The following is a 5,773-nucleotide window of genomic DNA, read 5'->3' on the forward strand; positions in this document are numbered from 1 at the left end:
TTCTTCACAACACCATCATACTAACATAACAACAAGGGATCCCTAGCTAACAACGAAGGGATCCCAACAACAAAATAGGAGGCAGCAGCAGCAGCATACGTCCAGGACTCCGCCTACCCCATCTAGCTCTGCCTCCACTTGTTGCTCTTGCTCCCCTTGGGAGCCTTGGGCTTGAGCGGAGGCATGCGTCCGGCGGAGATCTCCACCCGCTGCAAGCTGCAGAGGTGCATGCCGAGCGCCCTGTGCTTGGCGCGGAAGGAGTGGACGTTCACCGTCGTGCCGACCTTGGGGAAGGTGGTGCTGATGTTCTCAGCATGCGTGACGAGGCATTTGAAGTCCGTGGCGCCGAGTCTCCTGGTGCAGAAGGGGCACCTGTAGACATCCTTGGCAAAGTAGGAGATGTACTGGCCGACCTGCAGCCTCCGCAGCACCTGGCGAGTTGACGTCCTCCTCCTCTTCGTCGCTGCCGACGTCGTTGCCAGACATCTGATCCATATCAAACAGAAACTAGTTAATGAGTTGCAACGATGACTAACGTGCATGATAACAAAGTTAAGAAAAACAGAGTCAGCCTCAGTTAGAGTGGACATGATTATATATCTACAGGGAAGGTGTTAGCGAACTAAAGCTCATGCACAACAGATTTGTACACAGCAATGGTTCGCTGAACCCTCCCTGTAAAAATTTGTGCCCAACAATTCATCATAGGCAAAGAAACAGATTCTAGATCTGAACTTGAACACATTCGAGATTATTTGCAAAATTAGATGGTTGATATCTTTTGATAAGTGCATAAAATAACTGATTGAGATCCCATGATTACTTGCATAAATTAACTGATTGAGATCCAATATTACTTGCATAAATTAACCGAACAGCCGAACCCCAAATCTTAAATGAAATCAAGAAGTGATCAAAACAAAATGGAATAAAATCGGCGCAAATATTAGCCCAATACTCATCCATCTACAGATCCATCTACACCAGCAAAAATAGGGTTCAAAAAGGAATGGGGAACAAAAAAGGAAGCAAACCGTAGTTACCTTGTTCCATGGGTCCTCCAGGGAGGTGTCGTAGGGGTTCGGGGGCGGGACGTACGGCACGGGGTCATAGGGGTCCCATCCCGCCGGGATCTGACTGCCACCGGCGGCAGCAGCCTCCGATGCACCGGCGGCGGCGGCGGCGGCCGTAGAGGGGACGGCGCCGAAGATGGAGGCGTCGCGCTTCGAGCCTACCTCGACGATGGGATTGGCATTCTCCTTGTCCATCTCGCCGGAGGAGGAAGAGGAAGAGAGAGAGGTAGAGGGTTTCTTGCTTTGGAGAAGATGATGGGACGTGAGAGAGTTGGCGATGCGTGAGCGAGTGAGAGTGACAGAGAGAGTGCGAGGAGGCGTCTATAAAGGCGAGGGGTGGTTAATGCGACCCGCGTCCTACGCGTGCACAGGTGCACGTCTGCACGTCTTGGACTTCTGCAACGCGACACGCGTCCACGATTGCACGTCTCGACTTCTCCACCTCGACCCGCGTCTACGCGTCAACAATTGCACGTGTCCTCGAGTCTAACCCTGGAAATTTAGATATACTCAGGTATACCCTCGAGTCTTATACTAGCATATTTTGTGTGCTCAATTTTCCCCTCGAGTGCTAATACTGGCTAGTGCAATATACTCAGTTTTACCCTCAAGTGGCTGGTCAACGGAGAGTCAACAAATGGGATTAACTAGTTAAATGAGTCATTTAATGTGCAAAAAAATCCGAAAAAGAGTGGCACTTACTCATGGAGTCTTTACCACAAATTGCCACTTCTCAAATCATAGATAAATCAAGTTTTACCACAAATTGCCACTTCTCAAATCACCTAGTAGCTATGAAGGTGCATGGTTTTCCACAATAAGCCATTCCCAAAACAGCTTCCCCCAAATCATACTTTGTCTAAATGAGGCCACAATTCTCACACTGATGTATATTGGTATTGCAAATAGTTTGAGGTAGGCCAAGATGGGTTTCATTGTACAAAACACGCATTTTCCATTTTTTAAATCTCAAATTTGAATCCCTTAGTCTATTTACTACTCAGGTGCCCTTGGTTTCTTGATAGTACTCAGTTTTGCCCTCTCTCTTCACAAATTCTCGCAGACGTGCAACATCATCCTGATTGGTCTACCCCATGTCACGCGGATCGTGCCCGCCGACCATTGATCGTATGATCTAGGGAACAGGCAGGATAACCCCTCTCTCTCTGTTGGCGGTTAGCTTCCACCCTCTAAGTATGCTGAAGGGCGGTTTTCTGTATTATTTTTCACGCGCTAAAAATTATAAACTCTTTTAGGCGTTATTTTTCACGCAAAAAATGATAAACCATCACCGATTTGTTGTTGCCATTACTTTTCACGCAAAAAAAGATAAACCATCACCGATTTGTTGTAGCCATTACTTTTCACGCAAAAAATGATAAACCATGACCGATTTGTTGTTGCCATTACTTTTCACGCAAAAAAATGATAAACCATCAACAATTTGTTGTAGCCATTACTTTTCACGCAAAAAAAAATGATAAACCATCACCGATTCCCTTTGTTGTAGCCATTACTTTTCACGCAAAAAATGATAAACCATCACCGATTCCCTTTGTTGTAGCCATTACTTTTCACGCAAAAAATGATAAACCATCACCGATTTGCTGTAACCATTAATTTTCACGCAAAAAATGATAAACCATCACCGATTTCTTGTAGCCATTACTTTTCACGCAAAAAATGATAAACCATCACCGATTTCTTGTAGCCATTACCTATCTTTGTATAGAATGATAAACCTATCACGTATGATTTTTGAGGTCATTTAGAGAAGGCGAAAAAACCTAATTTGTTACAAAAGCTGGTTTCAGTGAGACCTAACCAAGTTTGGCATACATGATGGCATACCTATAACAACAAGAAATATCTAAAAGGGAAAGTTTCAGAAAATTTCAAATTTAGGGTGAAAATGATGCCATACATGATGCTGTTTTTCGAGGTTTTGACCTGAAAATCAATTGGGTATTATAAAGGGAAATAAAAAGTTTGAAAAATGTAAAAACGAAACAATCTATCTATCTATGTATAGAAGATCAGCTGTATGAAATTTGAGGTTATTTAGAGAAGGTAGAAAAAATCACCTTGTTAGAAAAGCCGGTTTCAGCGAGACGAAACGGCATACGCTTAAGCAAAGTGATTTTTTCGAACATCTCCAAATGACCCCAAATTTTCCATACATGATGCCATACGTGTAACAACAAGGAACCCTATCTAAAAAGTGTCAAAAAAGTTTGCCCAACCGTATAGCTTTATCAAAAAGAACCTCACCATGGCGCTAGTATAATTTTGTGATAGTTACAAACTTTCGTTACCTAACCTTCAACATGAAACTTGTTTCAAATTCATTTTGGCCTACAAGAAACAAATCCCAACTTGATTCGACCACCACAGCCTCCAAACGATGCCGATGCCGATGCCGATATCGGCATGGTCAGAACGGCTATGCTCGCCGCCACTGCTAGGTCAACGTCGGGATGCACCCTCAATCCCGTCCCCTCATTCGATCACTGACACACCAGAGATACCGCCGAGGCCAATGCCGAACGTACATGCTGATGCCAATGCCGAACATGCATGCACGCCGCTGTGGGCACGGCCACGCCGACCCGCTATGCTGGACGCCACAGACCACCGCGAGGTCTTTCCCTTCGCCACCACACTCTCCTAGCACCCACCTATACACGCCAGAAAGGAGAGACACTAGTTTTCTCTACATTGCTCGCGTTCGTGTCCGGCACGGTCAGTCAAAGTTTTGAGGTGGTCGTCGATGTCGTCGACCATTTCTTCTCTTCTTTGCATGGTTAAACGCGTCTAGTTCATATCTATCTAATGCGTCTGGTCTCGCCTCATGCAGTTCTTTGTGGACGTCGATCTCATCTCGGCACCCCGCATGCCACCTCCTCCGTGCCATCGTTGTAGAGCTCCGTTTAAAAATCTAATCCTACCCGTGTATTGCCCCTTGTATCAGCGTCATGGCCCCACTTGTCATTCGATATACCGAAGCCCCACTCGTTCGCGTTTTGGTCAGGGATACAGCGATGCTTACGGTCAAACAAAGATGGATGGTTTGACGTGTCTTTGCGGGCTCTATGTGACCCCACTAGTCAGAAGATAACGGTCAACCGTCGGGCAACCGGTCGTTACATCACGTGTGATGGTTTCAGACAAAGGCTCGGGTAAAACTGAGGAAAAACTAAGGAACTGGGGAAAACTGAGCACAACTAAGAACCCGGGGGCACGAAAATAGAAATCCCAAAATTAATTTCCTTTTGTCTGTTAAAAATTATGTCATTCCGGTTTGTCCAAATAGACCAGCATACAGCAGATATGCCAATCCGTATTCTATTCTTATCCAATTTATGAACCCCATTAAGCCAATTACCAAACATATTAGTAATATTTGCAGGTGGGTGTATACCAAAAGTAAAATAAATCATTCGCCAAACAATTTTGGCAAATGGACATGATAAGACTTAGTGATTTATGGTTTCTGGCTCATTACAAAAACAACATTTAGTGCATCCATGCCAATTCCGTTTCACCAAATTGTTTTTTGTGAGCAGTACTTTATTGTTAAGAAACCACATAATTTTTTTGATCTTGAGAGATATTTTTAATTTCCACAGATATTTGCGTAAAAAAGGAGTGTGACCATTCATTAAATCAAGATACATTGATTTGACTAAAAATGTTGCGGAATCAGTAAGTTTCCAAACAAATTTATCCGGAGTGTTTGTCAACTGTACCATCATTAGCCGTTGACAAAGATTAATCCATTGATTCCATTTGTTTTCGTTAAAAGCCCTCCTAAAAGCAATATTAAGCGGATTTTGTGCCAACACAGTAGCAACTAAAACATTCTTTCACTGTACTATATTATTCAACGCTGGATATTGATGTGCTAAAGAAGTGTTTCCGAGCCAAATGTCCTCCCAAAACCGTGTATCGGATCCGTTCCCCACTTTAAAAAAGTCCCTGCTAAAAAAATCATCTTTCACACGCATAAGACCTTTCCAAAATGGAGAATCAGTAGGTTTCCCCTCAACCTGCGCTAACGTTTGGTTTTTCAAATATTTATTAGAAAGAAGTTGCTGCCACGTTCCCTCCTCAGTGAGAATTTTAAATAACCATTTGCTTATCAAACATTTGTTTTTAAGTTCAAGAACTTCAATGCCTAACCCTCCTTGGTCTTTAGGTCTACAAACCATACTCCATTTTGTAAGCCTATACTTCTTCTTCGTTTCATCCGTTTGCCAAAAAAAACTTGAGCGGTAGAAATCCAAACGTTTTCTGACCCCTACAGGAATCTCAAGGAATGACAACATGAACATTGGCAAACTCGTCAAAACTGAATTGATTAAGATTAACCGATCAACGTAGGATAGTAGTTTACTTCGCCAAGTCCCTAATTTTGCCCCAAAACGGCTCTCTATAGGATTCCATTTGGAATTTCTAAGTTTCTGATAATGCACAGGAATACTGAGATATCTTATCGGTAAGGACCCAGCCTCACACCCAAAGATTTGTCTATAATCCTGTTCCTTTTCTTTAGCCTTCCCAAAACAGAATATTTCACTTTTATGGAAGTTAATTTTCAATCCAGACAATTGCTCAAACATCGAAAGGATTAATTTCATATTTACATCCTTTTCAACATCATGTTCCAAGAATAATATTGTGTCATCCGCATATTGGAG

This window comes from Lolium rigidum, chromosome 6, assembly GCF_022539505.1.
Source record: "Lolium rigidum isolate FL_2022 chromosome 6, APGP_CSIRO_Lrig_0.1, whole genome shotgun sequence".
Classification (NCBI taxonomy): Eukaryota; Viridiplantae; Streptophyta; class Magnoliopsida; order Poales; family Poaceae; genus Lolium; species Lolium rigidum.